This window comes from Pipistrellus hanaki (assembly GCF_964339955.1).
Source record: "Pipistrellus hanaki genome assembly, chromosome: 4".
Taxonomy (NCBI): Eukaryota; Metazoa; Chordata; class Mammalia; order Chiroptera; family Vespertilionidae; genus Pipistrellus; species Pipistrellus hanaki.
Genome location: NC_140506.1, coordinates 60595003 through 60618694, shown reverse-complemented (window position 1 = coordinate 60618694; position 23692 = coordinate 60595003). Strand labels below are relative to the sequence as shown.

Below are 23692 nucleotides of genomic sequence, written 5' to 3'. Positions count from 1 at the left end.
CTTTGGCCAAATAACATTTTCCTTCTTCACTGGTTTTGTTCTCCTGTCTCCTGCCTAAAATACACTCTGCCCCAGAACCCTGCTTCTGAGAGTAATAACAACTCCTCTCTCAGGCCCAGCTCAAAAATTCTTTCAGAAGTTTTCCCAGTCGGAGGGAATCTCTTAAATTTGGGGCTTCCATGAAATTTAACTTTCTTACACAAAACTCTGGGGAGGGAGGGCATGTATGGAAGTGGGGGAGGGGAAGTGCAATGGTAAGATATGTACACATATAATTTAATATAAATAAATAAATAAATAAATAAATAAATAAATAAATACAAGAAATTTAACTTTCTTGTAGCACTTGCCACATTCTCCTCTAGGTTACAGAATTTTATTTGACTTACCACCATTTAACAAATGCCCCCAGTGCTGGACAGCCCCTCAAAACAGAGCTCATTCAATGGGCCACAGCTAGCAGTAATTCTTGTTGTATTGTGTTGTAGCAAGACATTTTTTAAATAAAACTAATTTGTGTCTTTTTTTTTTCTTTTTTCTTTTTTCTTTTTTCTTTTTTTTTTTTTTTCTTTTGCTTCTTTAGAGAAATCAGAAAGAATACTGGCCATGGACGGGGGGGAGAAGGGGCGGGATCTAATTATATTTCCCTCTCTGATTTCAGGGGCTTCTGGACAATCTCTTCTATCCCAGCTCCCTTTGTTTTATTCTCAAGAGCTTAAACTGAAGAGATTATAGTGGGTGTTCAGGGGTTGGATAGGGTGGGAGGCAGGCTCCCAGAAGCCTTCATGGATGGTAGCTGAATGGAAAGGACATGAGAGTATTTGTAAAAGAATGAACTTGTGGTATACCTAGGAAGGCTGTACTGAGAACTAGTGTCTCAGCTTTGGCACAGAGCAGGATCTTTCCAAGGACCACGCAGATTCAAACAGCAAGCTTATCAGTGTCTACAAGATGGACTGACCTAGAGGTATTTATTTTCTCAGCATCACATAAGCTTCTCAGATGTTTGTGTAACCCTGAAATGGGGAAGAAAGCCCCTCCAATAAAGACTAAAATTGAGTTTCCCACCAGGTAGGATATTGGCCAAGACTTGGAATTAATCTGATTCACAGAGAAATAAAATAATACAGCTTCTAATCTTGCATAAGATCCTGGCTATTGTGTTGATTCAAAAGAGATTTTCTTTCAAGCTTACAATAGTTCTGATCCATAGACTTTTACTCCGCTGAATGACAGGGCAAGAATCTGCTGGGAAAAACTGGGTTTCTAGCTAAAAAATGTTTGAATCATGAGCAAGAGCACAGACAAATAATATAAAAACAGAGGATGATGTCATCCAGGAGTCAGCTGAGTCCCTGCAGGCTATGGAGCTGAGAGGTATACTTTGCCTTGCCTTCTTCCGAAAATGTACATTTCTGCATTATGGCAGCTTATAAAATAGTCATTTTTGGTCCCTGGCAGGCAATAGAAACTTATCAGAAGTTAAAATTTTACATAATCATCAACAAATACAGTAGTTGTATACCTCCTATAAATATATGTTAAATATAGAAACCTTCTGATCTTTATCAGGTAAGGAGATGAATAAGTGTTATGGGATGCCTTGATGTTTTTAGAAACTTTGACGACATTTTAAAAATTGAAAAAATAATATGTGTGTGTGTTTTTTTTTTTAATGTAGGCACTTTGTGAATTTAATTTGAAAAAAAAAAAAGAACTTTATTTAGGAAAATATTTTCAAACAGTCTTTTAATAACATAAGTGACAATCAAGGGACCCTCTCCACTTCACCCCTCCACTCCCTGCTTTTAGGGAAACTGAGATGCTATCATTTATTTCTGTACAGATGTTGAGATAAATAAGCTAAATGCTCTAAGTGATCATCTGAATTGAATTTATGTATCTGCAGACTTTGTTGTTACTTTAGAATAAATGGATCTCTTCTCCAGATAGATGACGTGCATGGTCAAGCTGGGGCCCTTGGGAGATTAGCTACAGAGACTATAGGAGAGACAAGATGGCCTCACAGTCACCTCCCTCTGCAGAAGAAATGGTGGGAGGTAACTGGCCTGGCTTAAAATGACCTTGTAGGCATTCCTCTTCTTGTTGTTCAAGACAGAGTGTGCCACGCTTCTGGTAACGCAGTTGGACTGTGTTTCTTTGTGAGTGTCTTGCTGGAGCCCAAGGCCAGATCATATCAGGAGAGAGAGGGAGGGATGGGATCGGCAGGCTTTTGCTAAAGGGACTTATGTTTCCTCTCAGTCACTCTGAGAAGAAGCAGGCTGAGGGAAAGACAAGGTGAGGCACAGACTAGAAGGGGGTGAAAAATCTCTTCTTCCCCAGCCATTCAGTCAATTTGCATATTATGCTTTTATTATTATAGATACAAAGTTTTTCCATATGTGGCACTTCACTCAATTGCTAAAGCAGTTTCACTACATCTCTGATTTCCTTTCCTATGCTCCAGCCTGTCTGCAGGTTAGAAATGTAGTTCTCTTTCACTTTATAATTTTCACACATTTTTTCAGGGTAGTCATAAAATGATCTCATTTTGGTTCCTTTACCCTCTCTTCACTTCACACAATGCAAAGAAACTGATGAATAAATTCATCTAGGGCTATTTCAAAGATTCTAGTAAAAGAGGTCCAAGAAGCCATTCCAGTCTCCTTCCAGGCAGGAGGTGAAATCCCAGGAAAATCTCAGCCTAAGAGGGTGGTTTTGGAATTACAGACCGAAGTCATATAGGGGAGAGCTAAAAGAGGGATCAAAGGCTGGAACCCAAAGGCCCTGGCTGACCAGCTGAGCCCAGCTGGCCCCTGGCACCGCTACTTGTGCACGTTCACATTATTTCACCCCATTTCACAACCACCTTGTGAGGGTGTGTTTCTAATCCTCACTTTACAGATAAAGATATCAAAGGCCCAGAGCAATATGCAAAGCGGCAGACTTCGGATTGGAACCGAGTTCTGTCTGACTCCATCGTTGGTGCTCAGGCACACTGCTGCTCTGCCTCTCCAGCAGGCTTTTCTCACACTTGAGCAGACCTGCTGAGTGAGGATCCTGACTTCAGGCTGATCTGTTCAGATGCTGAGAGCCAGCAAACTGAGCCCTTGGGCATAAAGCTGAGACTCCAAATTCCCCTGGCAAATGGCCCTTGTTTGATAAGTTCTTACTTTTCCATTCCACTCACGGTTATTTTCGAACTTCTCCTACTTCTAATACGACAGATATTTTTGTATTATTATTTACAACAAGATACAAAGGGTTATTATTACCTTTCTGTTTAACCTGGTGGCGTTTTTATTTCCTCACTCTCTAAGTGACAGCTTTAGAATACAATCATCTTTCTTATCTCCCACTCTCTCCCCATTCCTGTTTTTTGAGATATGTCTAGGAATAGACATAGTACTTATTTTCCTAAGATGGCCTGGAACTCGGCAAACCTTTTTAAGACTGATGACTTCAGTCTTTATTTAAACCATACTGTTGTCCTTTGATTTGAGATACCTCTTTCACTTGATTATCATACCATTAATTAGATTATCAGTTTCATCTTTTCTTTTTCCATTTTTTTTTCACTGAATTACTAAGCTTCAAAATAATCCCTTTTAGGCACAGAAAAATCCTCTTGATGGTGTAATAGAATCTCTTTGAGTGCTGATTTATTTATTATTAAATGTATTTGTCTTCCGTCTCCTCTAGCAATTACTACTATAGAAGCTAACCCAATCTGGATGCTCTGGTTGCTATTCATTCTTTTTTTTTTTTTTTCCCCTGCTAAGTGACTAAGGCCATTTCTTTGTCCACTCTTGGCTTTGTCTGCCCCTGAGGTTTTAGTCAAAATGGTAGTGTGAGGTGTGAGTGACTCTGCAGATGCAATGGTCTCTGCTATGGTGGCCCAAGCAGGCAGACTGTGACCCATTCTTGATCTGGAACCAGAGAGAAGTTTCTGTTGCCATCCCTCTCACCAGTAAAAGCTGTGTTCCTTGGGGAAAGAGAACAGGCTGTGTCCCTGGTTAGCTGGATGCCGAGGTGCCAAGCAGTTATTCCTGGGCCACATGGAAGCAGATTGGCATAGTCTGTCCTCTCAGGTCCTGGTGCAATAACCACAGAATGAGCCCAGGTGCATTGCGGGAAAAATGACTCTCTTTTCTTGGTCTCTGGCTCAGTTTCATATTTGCTTCCACTTCCAATTTAAAAATTTTAATCTCACTGAAATGTGTTTCAGTTTTTAAAAATACCCAAGCTTTTCTCCCTCTCTCTCCCTCCCTCTCTCTCTCTCTCTCTCTCTCTCTCCCTCTCTCTCACCATTTTTCTGAAGCAATCCACCATGAATTGTTATGACCTGGGGGTGGAGGAGCTGGAACCTAGACTTGCTAAAAGCATTCCCAAATCCTAGCTGAACTTTAGTGCATCAACAACTAATGGGGGATGGGAGCTTGGAATCAGCATCTTAAATATGCCTCCTAAATGATTTGTAAGTACATGCACTAAAAGTTGTGGAGTGCTGCTATAGGAATATGAAAACACATACATTTTTAGAATAAAAACTCAAAACATAGTGTCATTTAATTTCCTTGTGGGGTTTTAAATATAAATTTATGGCTCTTGAAACTAGCAGTTTTCTTTTTTTATTGATGTCAGAGAGAAAATAAGAGGGAGAGAGAAATAGAAACATCAAAAATCAGAGAGAATCATTGATCAACTGCCTCCTGCATGCCTGGGTATATGCCACGACCAGGAATCGCATAATTCGTGGTCGACACTCAACTACTGAGCTACACTGGCTGGGTGAAATTAGCAGTTTTCGAAGTTCTCAAAACCTTTCATGGAATCCACAGATCAAACATTTTTTTTAAAGAAATTATACAGTTTTATTATTTTCTCTGTTGCTTCTTCACTGCAAATAATTTCACAATAAAACACTTTCAGGCAGCCTCTCTGCTACTTTCTTTGGTTTATACTTCTTTAGGCAACGATGGCTCCATCTTTAGTAACAAACCTTTGCTTGTTGAACTATAAAGAAAGCTCAGGCTTCAAAGGGTCCTCAGGAAGGAATGAGTGGCATGTATGCAATGATGGGGCACTGGACATGTGCCCAGTTTGCTGCACAGACACCACGCCTTGATCACATATCACTGTTCTCATGACTGATTAAAATCTTGTTTCTTTTCCAAATTCTGTGGTCTGTGCCCATAAACTTCATTGATAACAGCCTGCAGATTGGCAGCTATCTGATCACTTGACATATCTAGAGTTGCTATTTTGGTCTTGAGAAAGTTCTCCCTTTCTTCTTCTACCTTAATGTCAATTCCAGTTTTAAATAACTCAAGCATTTGGGATATCATGGCCAATAGAAATGTTGAGTAAGCTTTGGAAATCTGTTTTCTTTTTCTTCTTTAATGGATTAAGCTCAGGCTTAATCTGGCACAACTACTAAAAGTCTGGTTTAAAGTTACCACCGAAAGTCTTCTGATCCGATTAGTTCCTCCTGCAAACACGGCTCCGTGTTTTACTGCTATTTTACTCTCTGATGCCTTCCCATAAATACAGCAACCTTATTGATTTCTGAAAGAAAGGGTGTGGCAAACTAATGACACTGGCAAATGGCTCCACTTGTTTCTTCTTCCCCAGTGCCATAGGCAGTGTCAAATCAAGATTAAAGGCTTTGCTTTGGATGTGTAAAGTCCAGAATTTGAAATTTCTTAAGTAAATGAATAGCTTTCTCCACCTTGTATATCTACCTTGGGTATAAGTGTTTTAAGTAAACATCATCTTCAGGTTAGCTTTCCATAAACTGGTATGACTTTAATTTTTCTACCTCATCTTGTTTTTCATTTGATGCTTTTTCTTTGGCGCCTTCTCTTTTTTGTTGTTGTTGTTTGTTTTTGTTTTTGTTTTTCAGGCTTCCTAGCAGCAGCAGCAGCAAAATGTCTTTTAGGCACATGAACACATGCATAACAAGGATGAAGAGGTGTCTGATAAGCCATCTTGGGAAGACTATGCCTTTGAGGTATCAAGACTCTACCAGGGGATCTGAGGGCTGCTATCATGCTGTGTTCTGGATTGTGTTCCAAACTACTTATTTTTATAATAGGGAGATGGAGATGTCATTTGACTTTTTTTATATTCATTCTCTTATGAATATGCAGTGGCATTTTCCAAAGGCTAAATGATGAGTGATATCACAACAAACTGAATGCAGAAACAAATAGGAGGATCTAGCTTTCTTCTATTAAGCTAGACATTAAAAAGACTCTCAAAAATGTAAAGCAATGCTACTCTTCTCATTATATATATTCTGCTTTGAAAAATATATTTATTTTTCATAAAAATGATATTTATGTTAACATATTGTTGTTTTTTCCTATATAAAAGAATGTATTTTTCCTATATAAAAGAATGCTAGAGGTTTGCAATGAAAACTCTTTCTTCATCCTTGATCTACTGTACATTCTGATCTTTGTGATGCTTGACCAAGTAAACAAATATACTATTGGGACTTTGGTAAAACCCCTTGTCTACTCGAGAGTAAACAGTGATAGTTTCTATGAAGACTAAATAAAAATAAAAACTAGAAAAACAAGCTCTCAGAATTTCATTCAAGTGGCCAAGTTTAGTCAACACTGAAAGAAGAACAGATGGAACATTGTTAAAATAAAGATGTCTTAGGCATGCATAATATGACACAGTAAAAATAGCATTGTTCCTGAAGCAAGCATTTTTAGAGATAAGATTTTTATTTCTTGCTCTCTGATCTTGGGAAAATCAAACTTCCCTGGGTCTGTTTTCTCATCTGGGGTTTATATTGAAATCTAATATTTACTCATTCATTCATTCTTTTACTCAACAAATATTAAACATCTTGGCTTCAGACACATTAAATACTGAAAATATAGATGTAAACGATCTTATGTGTGACTCTGAGGTATTCAGAGGCTATGAGGAAGATATATTTAAATTATTTGTTATTCTGACTAAAATATCACAACTTTTTATCTCTACCTGCTAATTTTTCTTCAGAGCAGTCATCATCACATGGTGTATTATATATTTAGGTATTTATTTGGGATGAGGAGGGAACTTCTATCTCTACTCCTCACTAAACTATATAAGTTTCAGGAGTACAGGGACTTTAAGACAATGTTTCTCCTGACACATGATTGACATTCAGTAAATATTTTCAGAATGAATGAAATAAAAGGGGGAGGGGAGGCTAAATACATATATTAGGGAAATAAAGAGGGGGGGGGAGAAAAGAAAGATAATGCATAGGAAAACAAATCAATGTATTTAATGAGAAAAGAAAAACCAGTTGAAGTTAGGTGTTGGAGAGACAGAAAGAGTATTCCAGGAAGAGGGAAGAGCATGTACAAAGATTTAAAAGTGTGGAATAACTCTGTTAAGTACAGAGAGCGGAAATGTGTTATCTGTAGGGCGGGGGAGGGGTGCAAGAGACGGGCAGCTCTATCATTCTGTGAATATAAGAAGGAAAGAGTAGCTTTGTGAGAGGTCAGAACTAGATGTGCTGCTGTGGTTTTCGGACTTGAGCCGTGGGCTGGGGAGAAGCTTCTGCCGCTTCCCTGACTCCCTAGAAGACCTCGAATTGTCCATAGTGGGAGATTATCAGAAATTACCTCTCGGACCTGTCTGTAGGTTAGGCCAAATTTCTATTTATTATGCATCTGCTTTTCTGATCATACTGTAATGACCCTTTGAAGTCCCCAAGGCACCTTTCCTCATCCTAGTTCAGAATGTCTTATATACCATGTTCCCTTTCTGTTTCTGAACCTCTGGTGCCTGTGGTGTCTCTGTCTCAAGTATGCAGAGTTCCCAAACATATGCATGTGTTAAACTTTTCTCTTGCTAATCTGTCTCATGTCTACATGATTATTGCACCAGCCGGAAGATAATTCGGGGTAAAGGAAAGTTCCTTCTCCTTCACTTTGCTTCCTGAGTGAGCAATGTGGACTTCCCTACGAACTGTGCTGATATACAGTAGGAATGTTTGTAGCCATTGAAAGGGAAAATGATTCTTTTCCTTCTCTACACACACACCACTCTCAATACCTCACTTCTGGTCACAAAACGTGTGGGGTTTTTCTCACACTGACCAATTCTCCCAAACTAGCTGGTGTCCTACAATTTCACTCCATCCTGACACTGTCTACCTGGAGTTAGCCTCAGCTTCCATAGCTTTAGGCATCAGTCCTACAAGACTGCCCCCTCACTTCAGACATCCATTGCAAGTCCAGTTCCTTACCTGAACCTCTTGACGATTGGGTATCTATTGGGAGTTCCTATAGCCCACTCCTCAGCTTTGATAATTTGCTAGACTGACTCGCAGAACTCAGGAAATTGTTGACTTCTTAGGTTAGCAGTTTGTTCTGAAAGGGTACAACTCAGAAACAGCTGACTGTATAAGATGCAAAAGATAGGCAAGTGGAGAGGGAGGGGCCCTTGTCCTCTCCAGGCTCATCATCCACATATTCATCAACCAGGATGCTCGGTGACCCTGAGCTCCATACTGTAGGCATGTTTACGGAGGCTTCATTCCAAAGGCATGACTGATTACATAGCTGGCCTGTGGTAATTCTACCTCTAACCCCAGCTCCCTCCCGGGAGGTTGGAGGGTGGAGTTGAGAGCTCAAACCCTCCAATCTAAAGTTGGTTTCCTTGGCTATCAGTCCCCATGTAGGGGCTTTCCAAAATTCACCTTATTGACATAAACTCAGTTGTGGGGAAGGGGCTCTTTATGAATAACAAAAGATACTCCTTTCACTTCTAGAATTAGACCAAAAGCACAAATGATGCTCCCACTTCCCTTATTAGTTAGGAAATCACCATGGTTTTAGGAGCTGTGTATGGGGCAGGAAGACCAAGTTCATATATCTATATAATAAAAAGGGTAATATGCTAATTAGGGCGGACATCTTCTGGACATCCATTGGGACAAACCCCAGCGGGTGTGAGGCCTACGGCTCATGGCAGCCATGGGCTCAGGCAGCTGCAAGGCCCAGGGCTCAGGCCTCACAGCTGCCATGGCCAGCAGTGGCAGCAGCAGCAGGGTAATGGGGGCGGCACCTCCCACAGAGGGAGGCCAGACTGTGGCTTAGGCTCACTCCCCTTGGACATGCCCTGAGGGCTCCCAGATTGTGAGAAGGGGCAGGCCCGGCTGAGGGACACCCCTCCAGTGCATGAATTTTTGTGCACCGGGCCTCTACTGTTATTATAAATCACAATATCACAGCCATCATCTAACAATGCTGATGATAGTATTATTATGATTGTGGTTAATAATACTGAATTCTTACTACGTAAAAAGGCAACGTCGCCGAAACCAGTTTGGTTCAGTGGATAGAGCGTTGGCCTGTGGATTGAAAGGTCCCGGGTTCGATTCTGGTCAAGGGCATGTACCTTGGTTGAAATAGGGGGTGTGCAAGAGGCAACTGATGGATGATTCTCTCACATCGATGTTTCTAACTCTGTCTCTCTTCCTTCCTCTCTGTAAAAAATCAATAAAATATATTAAAAAAAAAAAACAACATCAATCACTTTTGACAGAAATGAAAGGCCAAAATGCTTTATTTGGAAATCTTTTTAGGAATTAAAAATCCGGGAGACACAGATTTTGGTAGAAACCCAACTGTATTCCAAGGGGAGGGGAAGGGAACAAATTTATAAAAACAGAAAAGGGGGGCATCCAAAAGAATTATGTAAGTTGTTTTGAAAGAGCTGTATTTGGAGCTGGCAAGCAGACTTAGACTATGCTCTATACGTGGTTAATGGCTTTATGCCTCTTGCTAAGTAAAAATGTATTTTTTGATAGAGAGCTCAGTGATGCAAGCCAGTTCCAGGAACTGGATCAGAATGTAGCCATTTGGTTTAACTCAGTTCAAAAGTTTAGACTCATATGAAGGGGGTGAGTTAGCTCAATGCTCCCCAGAGGCCTCTCAGCTCCATTTTACATTGCTCTCTTGACAATACCTACTCCATTGATCTGTGTGGGGTTTTTTCCCCATAGCACTTAACATATATTATCTCATCTTCAAATAACTCCATCATGGGTTAGAGACAGTTATTGATTCCCATTTTATATAAGGATATTGGTGCTCAGAGGGGTTATGAGACTTTCCCAAAATAAGTGACAGTGTTTTAATAAGATCCTCAGTCGATTGGTGTGCACATTAAAGTTTGAGATGCACTGATCTACATAAGTGTCTTGTAATCACTAGTGTTGTCTATTTTCCAGAACACATTGTGGAGGAAAAAGGGGCCACATAACAAATTTGACAAGCTCAGGGGAGGCCAGCATGGTGGCCTTCAAACTTAGAGCGCCCCCCAAAAAAAACAAACAAACAAACTAACAACAACGACAAAAAAAAACAACACTACTTAGGATGGTCTGAAATTAAAACTTTCTAACTAAAAATGAGTCATGGCAGGTAGTCATGTCCCAGGGCAGTATCTGCCCTGACAAAGGTCAGTCTTTACCTTAACTGAGCCTGACTATTATCTTTTTGCATCTACTGGTAAGATGACATATCTTTGGAATGTCAGGGTGATTTTCTTTTACCAGACTCTTCATGGCACAATCACTGCATCAGAACTTGAGACCACAGAACCCCTTATTATTGTTGTTATTGTGTTAATGATTAACTGATAACTATCATATACCCAGATATGTAAAAGAAATAAATATTTTTTAATATATTTTATTGATTTTGTACAGAGAGGAAGGGAGAGAGATGGAGAATTAGAAACATCGATGAGGGAGAGTCATCGATCAGCTTCCTCTTGCACACCCCCTACTGGGGATATGCCCGCAACCAAGGTACATGCCCTTGACCGGAATCGAACCCAGGACCCTTCAGTCTCCAAGCTGACACTCTATCCACTGAGCCAAACCGGTTTCGGCAGAAATAAATATGTTTCTATTCTTTTTACTTTTTATCCAATCCCAGAGATTGCCTTGTTTTGATGTCTCCTGCCTTCCTTATCTATCACAAATGCACTCAACCCATTGAGATTTTGCTTCCTAGCAGTTGTTGTTAGTTTTGCTCAAATAAACTCATAGAATTCTCTACAGATGTGGATGTTTGTCACATCGACGGCATAATTTTTACTTCCATGAGTAAAAATGAGTGGTAAGCAGAAGTTGCTGGATGAAGGCTTGAGGGAAAATTCCTCATAAAAGGAAAGCTCGGCCTGCTTGCACTTTTTTTTTACTTTTGTCATCGTGTCCTGACCTTTTAACCTCTCTGCCTGGAATGTGGACACGAAGCTGTGGACATGTACAGCTGCCTTCTTACAGCCAGGAGAACTAAAACCACATTAAGAGGATGGTAAAGGGAAAGTAAAAAGAAATTGGTATTCCTAATGGGATTGTTGAACTGTCATACCAAACTGGGACTGCTTATATGCAAACTCCACGCTGTGTGAGAAGAAGTGAGTCTGTTCTGACGAAGCCATGGTAGCCAGGCTTCCATTACACACCCCTGAGCATATTCTCGAAGCAAGCCACAAATACACATTCACATCACAGCAGGCCGATGTTGGTTTTCATTCCTTCTGGAGGTGTGTATTTCCCTGATTGCCAAAATTTAACCACATACTGTACGGCCTTTAAAAATAAATTTTAAAAGGCTTGTTTACAATAATGTTTAATCATAACTGTATAGTCATATGACCAGGAATAATGACTAAATCTATGGTAGATTTTGTTTTTCTTTTTCCTTTGTTTGTAACGAAGCCCATCAAGTGACTTCTATAAGCAGCCAAAATTAGTATTGATAGAGTGCTTACCCAAATGGTATTTTGTTTTAAAAAATGAAATAACTGAGATAGAGCCTTCTAGTAGAAACACTTAAAATGTCAGATGTCAAGCAACTCTCATTTCTGATACTCCTTAACTTTTACTTAGGCATTTATAGGCATCAGAATGAATCTGTATCCAGCATTTTGAATCTACATACAGAGCCAATAACAAGCAGGTTGGCCCTGGTTTGCTCAGTGGTTAGAGCTTTGGCCCAAGGACCAAAGGGTCATGGGTTTGATTCCTTGTCAAGGGCTTATACCTCCATTCAAAGGCTCATACCTTAGTTGCAGGTTCAATCCCCCCACCCTGTTTAGGGCATGAGTGGCAGGGAGCCAATCAATGTGTTTCTTCCCCCCCCCCCCTCTCTCTCTCTCTCCTCTTCCCTTTCTTCCACTCTCTCTAAAAATCAATGGAAAAAATATCATTGGATGAGGATTAAAAAAAAAAAACAGAGCAGGCTGGCCTGAGAGGGCTTCTCTCCTTCTAGGCAGCGTGATTTTTCTGGAGTCAGACATTAAAGGTAGGGTAAGGAATGGAAAGACACCCCTGGAGTTCGGGATAAGAATGCCAATACAGAGACAGTTTTCTAGAGAAGCAGCAGAATTTGTTTTAAGGTCACAGCAGCCCTAGAGAGTGTGCTTTGGGGAACGATGGGGGAGAGGCTGCCTTCACATCGTGGCATGAAGAGAACCGAGCAGAGATCTAGTAGGAGAATGGGAGTTTCCTCCCAGAGACTCTGGGTTTGGAGCTTCCAGAGTCATATGGGATGGGACCATAATGTTTTATTTCAGTGTTAATAAACAATTTGATATTAGGAGTTTGGAGGGATTGGGGTTGCATCCATAAAATCTCATAGCTCACGTGTCTGGCAGATGGTAAATATCCACTCTAGGCTTGTCAAATGTGAATATGGTCATTTGGTCTGTGCCCAAAGCAAGGTTATGCATAATACAAAAGCTTACTGAGAATATAAATCAAAACGGCAGTTCTGTCAAGCCAAACTGTTGAAATTAAAGATCAGAATAAACACACACGTTGGGAGCACCTGCTTTGTGCCGAGCTCTGCTACGTACATTCACACGCATTTTCACCTGTGCCTTGTTAACGTCCCCTCCATGGAGATGGATTTTACTTATCTGGCCAAACTTGGAGCCGATTGCTGCTCCTTCTGAGGCCCTCCCTGCCACAGGCCCCGGATGTCCTGCCCTGCGGAGGAGCCGGAGAGCTGCCCAGCTGGCTCTGAGCGTGTGCTTCATTGTCTCGCCTTCGCTCCCCACACGGCTTCTGGGTAAGAATGACTATTTTTCTTCTTATCTGTGTAGTGCTTTGCATTCCTACTTAAGAGCTATATTTATGCCTAAAACATTTAATGCCCTCCTACTAAGTGTCTTTCCACTGAGAGAGTTACAGCATAATCATTCCACAAGATTTGACATCTCCTTTAATGGAATGAATGGGAGGAAGCCATGCAACAGAGAAACTGAGGTAAATACAGACTCATCCCAAATGATAGTTAGGTATTGTAGTGGGTTTATCCCTAATTATGGTCCACATATATTAGCTTCAGGTGTATGATATAGTGATTAGACATTCATATAATTTACAATGTGATCACTCCAATAAATTTTAGTACCCCTATGATAAGTGTTATAGTTTTAATTTTGTTTAATTTACCAAATCAATGTTTCTCCATACTCAGAACCATATTAACTTTTTCAAGAGAAAGAAAATTCTCATCAAGACCCCAAAATATGTCCATTTCTTCAGTGGGAGAAACACTATTTTCAAAAACAAAGTCTTATCTTACAAAAAAATCTTTTCCAGATGTGAATTATCAGTGCAAATGACTTAATTTTTATAACAAGATGATTTTTATACCATCTTTAAAATGAAAACTCAACATTTACAATTCCTCATAAAACTTCTTTGCCTCTAAGAATGTAGCAAGTCCCTCTCACCCCCTATCCAGTTAGAGAAAACCTATTTCAGCCACAATTTTATTTCTAAAGAAAACAATTCCCAATCACATATGGAGTCTTTCAAGGTCCTGACAATGTAAAGCACCACCCTACTGGTATTTCCTTGTGTAAGCTTCAGGGGGGAAAAATACAGAATAAAGCTTTCAACTTGTTCCTGTAAAATACAGTTAATCTGCATTCCATTTGTCTGGGTTTGCTGTGTGTGTGTGTGTGTGTTGGGGGGGAAGAGGAGGGGCTGATGTCATAGCCACAGGCAAGGAGTTCAACTTTGTTGTCCACAAGCTTTTAAGCCCCACTTGCATTCTTAAATGCCAGGCATCTTCTGGGTTGGGTTCTCTGACCTGGAGATGCCCATTCCAACTAGTCACTGGTGCTTGTAAGGGCTCCAGCGGCCTTAGAAGAGCTTTGTCCTCTGAGATTGCTGGCTGCCCAGAACTCTGAGTCATGCTTTTGTGATGGCATTTGGTTGCTTGCCATATGGTGTCTCAAAGGGTCTGGTATCACTTTCTGTAAGAAATCATTAGAATCATGTTACACGGTCCAGGGTCTAAGAGTGGCACTTGACACTGACAGGAGAAACACACTACTGGGTGACCTTAAGTACCATATGGAAATGGGGCAACCCTTGGGAAGGTTTGGATTAACCCATTACAGGGCAAACCAAGGAGAGGATTGGCTGGGACTCCCAACAAAAACTTTGTAAATCAAAAGACTCATTGTAGGCTTAGCCAGCGTAGCTCAGTGATTGAGCCTCAACCTATGAACCAGGAGGTCACGGTTCGATTCCAGGTCAGGGCACATGTCCAGGTTGTGGGCTCTATTTCCAGTAGGGGCTACGCAGGAGGCAGCCAATCAATGATTCTCTCTCATTATTGATGTTTCTATCTTTCTATCCCTCCCCATTCCTCTCTCTCTCTTAAAAAAAAAATCAATAAAAACATATTTCTTTAAAAGACCCATCATAGGACTATTCTAAAATGTTGGATAGAAATTTCAGGGTGATATTTATTAATAATTCCATTTGGTGCCTATAAAAACTGTTGCTTCAAAAATACTGATCATTAAAAAATATCACAAAATGATGCAAAGGTAGGGATTTAGATTTAGACAAATTGGCTCCACTGTTTAATAGCTATGTGGCCTTGATTAAGTACTAATGTCATGCCATTTGGGTTTCCTTCTATAAAATGGGGAGAATAGTATTAATAATATCTGCCTTCATGAGGCTCTTGCAAGGATTAATGAGACCTTTCAAGTAAAGAGCTTATGGGCCTGGTACATAGTAACTATCCTCAAATTTTAGTTATTATTGTGGTTACTACTATATTTCATTAATTCTCTAAGTCTCGCTTTTTTTTCTCTCTTTAATTTTGAACTTTTAAAAAAAAATGGGATATATCTTACATTAGATTATCGACATGCTTAATGGACAGCATCTTCTTTCTGTCTTGGTAATACATGAGACAGAAATGCATCTTAAGCCAATGACATTACTTTGTGTTGGATGAGCAGTTATTTCCCATTCTTATACTTCCTGTGGAGGAGGTGAAGCGATAGCATTTAGCCCTGATGCTTCTGGCCTCTCTCTGTCCCTATTATGCTCCCAGTTAGAGGAGAACCTCTCCAGCTGTAGAGTATGGCAGGCGCTGGGCTACAGAAACTCATCCCTTCCTTGCCTAGTCTTCTTGGGGATGCAGTATGGAGGGGGTGAGTTGAAGCCAGGCGAGTGCTGGGCATGGGGCATTTGCAGCAAACCTAGAGAAATAGATAAGGATAAATTTGGGTACCCAAACGGCAGTCTTCGATGGAACTTTAGGTGGGGCCAGGTCTCCCAGATTTTGGACCGTAGAGGTTTGATGCAATTAGTCTGAACAGCTGTACAATTAGCTGTTAACTGATTCAGCCTGGGCCAGAGTTTCTTTCCCTCAGGCCATGCAGGATTTTTGACTTGCTGGTTACTTCTGATTAGGAGTCTCTCTATTCACATGCCAATGAATATGGAGGAGGACCCAGCAAATGCATGGGGCTCATGGTTGGTCTCAGCAAACAGCCATGAGGGGCTGGTGAGCAGGCAGACATTGGCCTTGTCCTCAGCAAAGGTACTGTCCCCCAGGGGCAGCTTTGCTGTGCAGGCTGCAGCTCTGGCCTCCTGGGCTTCTTGGAACACCAGTGGGCCCTAGAGGGATTCAAGCTGGAGGAGCTGAGGCAGTCATCCAGTTTTAGGGGGGGGAAAGGGCATGCTTTTAAAGCAGCATACTTTTACTGCTTGTATAATGCAATGCATCTGAGGTGTGTGTGTGTGTGTGTGTGTGTGTGTGTGTGTGTGTGTGTGTTACAGAGGTTTCAATTATCAATGCCCGACCTTGGTAGGGAGCATTAGCTGACTACATCCAGGATGAACTGTGAACTGTGAAGTGTGAAACAGATAACCCTACATTCATGTGCTTGTGCAGTCAAGAATCACTCCCCATCATGTGATCTTCACATTGCTCAGATTAGAAGGCTGGGTTCTCAGGGCGAGTGAACCAGCATCAAGAGGTAGTAAAAATAGTGTCTATGGGCAAAGGCAGCAAAGATACATAAGAAAGTGAATGCTTGTAACTAACTGGGGCCTTCATTCAACTCAATATTCGGGTGCTAGTGAGGAAAAATGTGTGGGGAATTATGTAACTAGGTCACATCTAAATTAGCACACACCCTCCATAGTTACCTGGTTCTGAGTCTATGGGAGCTATTTTACAACTCTGTAAGTTGAAAACAACTGATAGCAATGCAAAGAAATTCTTGTGTGAAAATAACTGATAGCGATGCAAAGTAATTCATGGAAAATATTCCTTCTGTGAGGGACAACACACTGCTATCCTGTGCAAAAGCCTGTTTTGCATTTATTTGCACATTCATTTCAACATTCCTTACTCAAAAAAAAATCTGTGATTCTTTTATTTTTCCTTTGAGCCAGTTGCCTGATTCTTCCATTGAATCAATTAGTTAAATAAAATCACCAGCAGATGTTTATTTTATATATGTATATGTGTCATAATTTTACTACCAATGATACCAACAACAATCAAGGCTTAACGACAACAAGACTGTGCACATAGCCCACAAAGGGGTGCACCAAGAGTGTCCACCTCAGGTAACTGGGGAAGCTGAGCCACTGGGCCCTATAGGACACCTTGCACACAAAGCCACTCTATCAACACAGGGAAGCACCCAAAATGCGGAGACAAAGAAATAGGTCACAAATGAAAGAAATGGAGGATATAGAGTTCAAAACCACGGTTATAAGGTTTTTCAAGAATTTCCTACAAAAGGCCGATAAATTTAACAAGACCGTTAAGGATATGAAAAAGGACCAACTAGAAATTGAGCATACACTGACTGAAATAAAGAATAATATACAGAGATCCAACAGCAGATTAGAGGATCCAAGAATCAAGTCAAAGATTTGAAATACAAAGAAGCAAAAAACACCCAACCAGAAAAGCAAAAGGAAAAAAGAATCCAAAAATATGAAGATAGTGTAAGGAGCCTCTGGGACAACTTCAAGTGTACCAACATCTGAATTATGGGGGTGACAGAAGAAAAGTGAAAGCAAGATACTGAAAACCTATTTGAAGAAATAATGACAGAAAACTTCCCCCACCTGGTGAAAGAAATACAAGTCTAGGAAGTGCACAGAACCTCAAACAAAAGGAATCCAAAGAGGACCACACCAAGACACATCATAATTAAAATCCCAAGAGCAAAAGACAAAGAAATAATCTTAAAAGCAGCAAGAGAAGAAGAAAAAAAAAAGCAGCAAGAGAAAAACAGTTAGTTACCTACAAGGGAGTACCCATATGATTGTTAGTTGATTTCTCAACAGAAACTATGGAGGCCAGATGGGAATGGCAAGAAATATTCAAAGTGATGAATAGCAAGAACCTACAACCAAGATTACTCCACACAGCAAAGCTATCATTCAGAATTAGAGGTCAGATAAAGAGCTTCACAAATAAGAAAAAGCTAAAGGAGTTCATCACCACCAAACCAGTATTATATGAAATGCTGAAAGGTATTCTTTAAGAAGAGGAAGAAGAAAAAGGTAAAGATAAAAATATGAACAACAAATGCATATCTATCAATAAGTGAATCTAAAAATCAAGTGGATAAAAAATCTGATGAACAGAATAAACTGGTGAATATAATAGAATCAGGGGCATAGAAAGGGAGTGGACTGACAATCCTTGGGAGGGAAGGGGTGTGGGGGGTGCAGGAAGAGACTGGACAAAAATCATACAGCTATGGATGAGAACAGTGGGAGAGGGGGAAAGGGCATGGGGTGAGGTGGGAACCTGGTGGAAGGGAGCTATGGGGGGAAAAAAAGAGGAACAACTGTAATAACCTGAACACTAAAGATTTATTAATAAATAAGTAAAAATTTACAAAGCTATTTTTCAAGTTAACAATGGCTATCTGTGCATAGAAGAAGCACAAATGGCTTTTATATTCTTCTTCAAATTTTTCTGAAATTTTTACAAGCATGTACTACTATTGGGTCGGCAGCTAAGTAATTGCGGATTTTTTAAAGAAAATCAAAGACAATTTTTTCATGGAACTAAATAACTTTATTCTGTAATGTATTGCCCATTTTGATCAATGACCTTTTGCCATCTTTCAGGCAGCATCATAATCCCACGTTCAAAAAACTTCTGGTTTTTATTAGCAAAAAACTGAATCAGGTACGATTTGACATCATCATCATTATTGAAATTTTTACCATTCAAGGAGTTTTGTAAAGATCGAAACAAAAAGTAATCAGATGGTGCAAGGTCAGGACTATATGGTGGATGTGGCAAAACATCCCAACCAAGCTCCATTAATTTTTGCCGAGTGACCAAAGATGTGTGTGGCCTTGCATTGTCATGATGGAATACAACACCTTTTCGATTTGTCAATTCGGGCCGCTTTTCTTCAACTGCATTGTTTAATTTCGTTAGTTGTTCAATGTAGACATCAGAACTGATCGTTCGGTTGGGTGGTAAGAGTTCAAAGTAGACAATTCCTTTGTAATCCCACCAAACTGATAACAAAACCTTCTTTTGATGAATATCAGCTTTTGATGTTGTTTGAGTTGGTTCACCTGGCCTGCTCCACGATCTTTTCCACTTGATATTGTTGTAAACAACCCATTTTTCATCGCCAGTTATCAGTCATTTTAAAAATGGATCATTTTCATTACATTTCTTTAGCAAATCGCAGCTGCTAATGCGTTGCGTTAACTGTGATTCTTTAATTTCGTGAGGAACCCATGTATCGAGTTTTAAAACATAGCCAAGTTGTTTTAAGTGATTTTCAATGCATGTGTGTGATACATGAAGCTTCTCTGCAATCTCACGTGTTGTACTGTGACAGTCCGAATTGATTATTGCTTTGATTAGGGCGTCATCAACTTCAACTGGACGACCAGAGCGTTTTTCATCTTTGAGTGAAAAATCACCAGAACGAAATTTGGCAAACCGATTTTGACACTGCCGTTCTTTTAAGGCTTCGTCACCATAAACAGCACATAACTTTTTATGAGCTTGCGATGCGTTTTTCCCTTTGAGGAAATAAAAAAGCAAAATATGACGAAAATGTTCCTTTTGATTTTCCATTTTTTAACGAACGCCAAACGAAAACTACAAAACAGATCAAAAAACTTTTTGTACTGATTAACAGCTGAATAGCCAACTATCAAATAACAAAATGTGTTTTACATTTGTACTACGTCTGCAAACCTAAAAATTCAACTGAAGCCATATATGTGTGAAACCAGCAATTACTTAGTTGCCGACCCAATATTATAATAAGAAAAAATACAGTTATTTCAGTTTTGAAGATAGAGGCATAATACTAATGACAAAGCAGTATTTCTCTGGATCTGTCTGCACCAGCTCTGCAGAAGCCCAGTGCCTTCAAATTCACCCCAAGATGTTCAAGGAGCTATAGTGGTATTAGGAAGCATTTGTGATGGGAGATCTCAGAACAGCTAATATTAGCTACCACGTTGGCCTCCCATTTGCTGTTGCCTCTGCGGGGATATCTCCTGCCAGCATGCCTCAGGGCATCCCTCCTCACATGGTTCTCAAAGATCCCTACAGTACTGCTGCTGGATGCCCAGCAGTACCTCAGCCAGGGGGCCGAAGGTCTCACAAGGCCACCAACCACTACCTTTGCCCAAATTGACCTTCTTCTATTGACTTTCCCTTTTGTGACTACCACAGAGCACACTGCTATTTTCAAGAGCCAGTAATGACCTCTTTCTCCCTTTCTCTACTTTTGATAGGAAGGAAAGATAAAAAAAATAAAATAAATAAGGCTTAATGTCCAAACCAGTCCTGCAGTTTTCCTTCCATCTCAGGTCAAAGAGAACAAAGGATCCCTGTATTCCTTCCTTCCTGGAACAATCACTGCAAGGCCCTGTCAGGAGGCTGCCTGGAGCAGCGAACAGCCTGGCTGGACCACACACACAGAAATTACAGAAGCCTGTCTGACTACCTCTTCGCTTGTTTGGTGGGTGATGGGGAACCAGACAGAAGTCCCCCAAACAAGCACCCCAAGTAGACTTATGACAACCGCACTGTCAATTCCAGTACATCAGAGAGGATGTGCCAATATACCCTCTCAACATCCAGAGAACCCGTTGGAAGGGTCAACTGCTTACAGTCAACCCCTACAGAGGATCCCTGGGTAGGGAAGCACTACCAAGCTCATAAATTATGGCCTCTTATTATAATCTCCACGATCTCAGGATGGTGAATACACAAAATCTGGCATCAAATCTTAAAGGGCCAGTCTAGCCAAAGTACCACACTGCTTCCAAAGAGAAAAACATAGACTCTCAGGATCTATGAAAAACTGGCTGACCGTAGGCTGACTCTGGCCTGCAGGTATACTAGTATTTTACTTCAGTCCACTCACTCGAAGGGGTGAGAGAGCAAATATTTGCATTAATACATACACTTTTAAAAATACATACAGGGTGGGGCAAAAGTAGGTTTACAGTTGTTCCTATGGAAAATAACACAATAATTAATAAATAATAAGAATAAACTGTGTTATGTGCACTCACAAACTGTAAACCTACTTTTGCCTCACCCTGTATAGACTTCCCAGGGAATAGCATTCTAGCCAGAAGCAACATTCTAGAGGAAGACTTAAGGAATTTTGTCTAGTGTCTTCAATCAAAAGTTAGTCTTGTTTAGGCCCTAGCTGGGTAGTTCAGTTGGTTAGAGTGTCATCCTAATACACCAAAATTGTGGGTTTAATCCCTGGTCAGGAAGCAACCACTGAATGCATAAATAAGTGGAACAACAAATTGATCTCTCTCTTTCTCTCTCTCTCTCAGTCTCAAATTCAATTTTAAAAGTTAATCTGGTTTAGAGGAGGGTACATAAGATAAAAGGTCAGAGAGATTGTAGGGTAGAGATGGTGTGAGGTCCTGTAAACTACTAAAGGGTGTCTGTCACTTAGTGGGTAAGATGGGAAGCCATCAGAAGGTTTTATTAATTACTAGAGGCCCAGTGCATGAATTCGCGCCTGGATGAGATCTGGCTGGCCAGGCCCCAATAGGGGCAGATTAGGGCTAAACCTGTTGGGAGGAGATGGCAGGATGTTGGCCAATGAGCCCACCCCAATCTAGGGTCAGCGGCTGGGGAAGGGGCCATGGGAGGTTGACCAGCCAGTCCCACCACTGATTGGAGTGGGGGGGGGGGGTGGAGCTGGCTGGAGGAAGGGGCTGCTGGGGTGAGGGGCCCAGCAGCCCCTCAGGGTGGTTGGTTGGGGCCCATTGGGTGAGGGGCCGCAGGAGGCAGAGCCAGCTGGGGGGAGGGGCTGCAGGCCACTTGGGATGGGGTGGGCCCATAGGGGATGGGGTTGGTTGGGGGGAAGGGCCAAGGGAGCTTGGCCAGCTGGCCCCACCCCATGATCAGGCCTGTTTGCTGGCTGCAGGGGGCATCATAGCGACCTGTTGTACTGGTTGTTATGGTGTTCCAGTCTCTGGCTTTTTATATATCAATATATAGAGATAATTATGCTAGAGTTATTTATTTTATTATAGTAAATCTAAGAAGAAATGTAAATATTTTTTATAACCATGTCATCAACCCTCGTCCCTGTAGACATCAGAGTTTGCAGTCATAGTTCATCAGAATATCACAATGCAGGACAAAATATCTGGCTTTTTCCACCCTGTTAGACAAAGTCAGTCACATTGACTCACCTTCAAAAATATGCCACTTTTGGTTGCCACCTTTCTCTAGCTTCTGAGGCTTTAACTGCACTACGCTGCTCTCTAACCCCATAGCACACCTTTCCTTGTCATCTGCTAGCACCCTCATCACGTGGGGTTTCTCTGATTCCCTTTGCCAAAGCCATCTCCCTGGAGACCTCATCCAGGCACATACTCTAGGTCTTCAACCTGAGCTGCCTTACTTCAGGACACACGTCACTGATAGCAAGATTTATGATTGCCGGAAAAGGAATTTGTAACACCCTGAAATTTACTCAGCAGCCACACCTCACAGGTAAACTCTATGAATGGAGCTCATATTTGAAATGGGACTCGAGATTAGAGGAAGCAGTTTCATTCCAAACCCAAAGCAAGTTTTTCTGAAATTATTTCACCAGTTAGGATAAAAGTTAATATATACTCAGGAGATTAAAGACTAGGGATTTCGACTGAAGAACTACATGTTTTGGGAAAAGAAAGAAATAAGGCCATAAGTAACTTGGCAGAATGCAATTGTAAAAGCAAATTAGACGAAGGTAAGTCAGTCAATGTCAGTTTGCTTCTCAAAATCCCCACTCACAAATATAACTAAAATATGCATCAGTAGTTGATGGAAACAGCTGACATGGGAATCCACATATCCACCTTGGTTGTAGAAGTTTCTGGAGCTCAGTTATTTCAAAATATTTGGGCACTGAGGGTATATAAGAAGGGTTAAAAGATTATGACTGGAAGATAGAGCATTTCTCTCTATTCCTTCCTCTAGGTATAGCCACATCCCTGAATACTGTATATCAAACAAACGTAAAAATATTCTCATATATTTTATTGATTTTTCACAGAGAGGAAGGGAGAGAGATAGAGAGATAGAAACATCAATGAGAGAGATACATCGACCAGCTGCCTCCTGCACACCCCCCACCGGGGATATGCCCGCAACCAATGCCCTTGACCGGAATTGAACCTGGGACCTTTCAGTCCTCGGGCCGATGCTCTATCCACTGAGTCAAACAGTTTTCGGCTGTAAAAATATTCTAAAAGGTTCAGAGAAGACAGACCAAGGGACCTTGGAACCTTGGAAACAACATAACTCATTAAAAGATTGAAACCTTAGTAACTAGAGAAGTAATTCGTCCAGTAGAGTTTACAGTTAATTAAAGCACTTCCTCCAAACCAAGGCTTTCTAAATATTTTAGAATTAAATTTAGCTCCTCCCCATTGTATTTCTGCCCCTTAACAAATATAAAGGCAATGTTATAATCTTAGCAGGAAGAGGTACTCCAGTTGGCTGTATGAACCAACATATAATGTGGTTGGAAATAGGATGAAAGAATCTGAGATAAGATTATTTGTGGTATAAAACTTATCTTTTCTCCTTTATGTCATCCCTGATGTTTGCTAATTCTTGGAAACTCTTTTTACATAAAATGAAGTTTTATCTCTCTTAAGGATTAAACAAGTTTGGTAAATATGAATATGTCTAACACAGAGCAAAGTAAACAATAGGTACTTAATATTAGTTTTCTTCATCTCAGTTTTCTGTTGGACAGAAAAATCTAGAAATCTTTAGAATGAACTCTACTACTCACCTATTTTTATGTTTCCTTTAATAAAAAACAAACAAACTGTGAAACTGAGTAT

General features: G+C 40.6%; 1 long non-coding RNA gene and 1 pseudogene across 3 annotated transcripts in view; one reads left to right on the top strand and one right to left on the bottom strand.

Moving 5' to 3' along the window:
• Nucleotides 1–4958: 4958 nt before the first annotated feature.
• LOC311622231 (large ribosomal subunit protein uL1m-like) lies at nt 4959–6053 on the bottom strand (annotated as a pseudogene). The gene is made up of 2 exons: nt 5152–6053; nt 4959–5034 (listed from the first exon to the last, which is right to left on the bottom strand). The product of its transcript is annotated as a large ribosomal subunit protein uL1m-like (transcript).
• Nucleotides 6054–12797: 6744 nt separating this feature from the next.
• Nucleotides 12798–23692, top strand: part of LOC311622103 — a 78247-nt gene continuing 67352 nt past the window's right edge. For both annotated transcript variants that reach the window (XR_014794945.1, XR_014794946.1), the window contains exon 1: nt 12798–13106. This is a non-coding gene — a long non-coding RNA (uncharacterized lncRNA). The remainder of the gene's footprint in view (nt 13107–23692) is intronic.